Here is a 2091-nt window from a genome sequence, read left to right on the forward strand (position 1 = left end):
CTAATATATCCGAAACAAAAATTATTAAAAATTAATTATGAACCTTATTAAAAAAATATTAGAGAGTCAACATTCATGTTTAGTTAAAAGAAGAAAAAGTTAATTAATATAAAAAAAAAGTGTCAGCTAATTTTAAATTTGTGTTATTTATATATATAGGAGGTGATGAGAGAGGAGTATACAGAAGAACATATAGATATGGAAGAAGAGGAGAAGCATTACATCCACCTCCTCCTCCTCTTCTTGATTTTCCTGTTGGTCCATCAGGAAGTGATCCATATAAAGGAGTATATCATCCAAAAAGACCATATGATCCACGTGGAAGAAATCCTCCTCCTAATCCTATTGCCAATACTCCGTATAGAAGATGCATTAATAATCCATACACGCGTGGTCCTTATTGCTCACCACCTAATAATTAAGTATTTAAGCCTTAATTAATTAGTTAATACTTGAGGTCGTCTTAGGAGAAATAATAATATAATTCATATTAACTAGTGTTTTGTTTTGTATGTTTTTGTTTTATTGACCACTACGTAGAATAATTAACCGACCTCATCATGTATTGATTTCAATTTCTATTACATACGTTTTTATGTGTACTCTTTTGAGTTTGCAATAGTGCTTCAGAAATAAAAACCATATATTGGGCTTCAGTTATCAGAGGTTGGCTTTTTCTTTTTTGTTTGATTAATTAATTAATCTAAAATATTAGCTCAAGGTCATTAAGATTTGTTCCAAAATTTCATTTTTATATTGGTGAACCAAGAGCACTACTTTCAGCTGCTACTTAGATTTCCTTTTCTCTTTGGAGCATATATAAAATAACTAGAGTAGTAGAAAAATAATTCTTCTATATATGACCCATCATGAATCACTAAAATTAGAAGATAGTTTACTCAATTTTGTTATTTTGTTTTACAAAAGAAAAAGCAAAAATCAATTACATGCTGACCATCAAAATAAATATAGTTTCTTGGTTTGAATGTTTGAGTGTTACAACTATTTATGTTTATGTGTGAATAACCCTTTCTTGGACTACTACCTATGTGTAAACAAAAATCTTTTCGCCCGGTACTTGAGCTTTAATTTGTGAGTGATTTGTATGAAGTTTCGTCGTGTCATATGGAAATATATATTACCAATGAGTATACTCCCATAAAAAGCATAAAACGTTTTTTTGCAAAAATATATATGTGACGTATTAATGAATTGGTTATTTTTGAATTTTTTAACAAATTAGAATAAAATCAATTTTTTTATAACAATAACAATAAATCCAAATTTTTTAAAAAAATTTAATTGTATTTTTAAATTTTTAAAGATTTAAATGTCCGTAAAACAAAAAGTTAGGGATATATTTATTTTTTTATCAAAAAATTTAAAGATATTTGATTTAGATCGTATAATTCGATCGAATCAAATCGGGTCTAATAATTATAATGCAGACAATTGAATTTATTATTGTTGCTATAATAAACCGATTTTGTTCTGGTTTATTAAAAAATAAATTATTAACCGATTTAATAAAAAGTTCAATAATAACATGACATGTGTGAACGTCTTTTTTTTTAAAAAAAAAAGATATTTTTAGTGTTTTTATTAAAGTGATCTCTATTACAAATATAACTAATTTTTCTTATGCCATTATACAGTGAGAAGCTAGTTACTTGTTGATCGAAAAGGTGCATACGGTTCGATTTGGCTCGAAGATTCGTTCCAAACTTAAAGTATTTTTATATATTTTGGTCTGATCTTGAAGTAGTTCGCAACTAATTCGAGAAAAAAAAAATCATCTGAAAAAACAATTCAACCAAAATCGAACAAAATCAAAATATATAAAACAAAAAATTAATGCAAATAAAACAAATTAAAAAAATATCTTCAAGAATATGTTAGATCAACTATGCTATTAATTGAAGAAATCTGATTTTAATAATAGATAATATATAAATCTTAATGAATATTTGATAATAATTTTCTATTCTCTCTATCACTCCCTTCTAACTAACGAATTTACATCAATAAATATCTAAAATATCATATTAATTAACCTATTATAATACACTGATCATATATCAAATCTTTCCA

At 25.8% G+C, this 2091-nt stretch overlaps 1 long non-coding RNA gene across 1 annotated transcript in view; it reads left to right on the plus strand.

Moving 5' to 3' along the window:
• LOC107638176 overlaps positions 1-654 on the plus strand; it is a 1835-nt gene extending 1181 nt beyond the window's left edge. The window contains exon 2 of the long non-coding RNA XR_001619759.2: positions 160-654. This is a non-coding gene — a long non-coding RNA (uncharacterized LOC107638176). The remainder of the gene's footprint in view (positions 1-159) is intronic.

This window comes from Arachis ipaensis, chromosome B04, assembly GCF_000816755.2.
Source record: "Arachis ipaensis cultivar K30076 chromosome B04, Araip1.1, whole genome shotgun sequence".
Taxonomy (NCBI): Eukaryota; Viridiplantae; Streptophyta; class Magnoliopsida; order Fabales; family Fabaceae; genus Arachis; species Arachis ipaensis.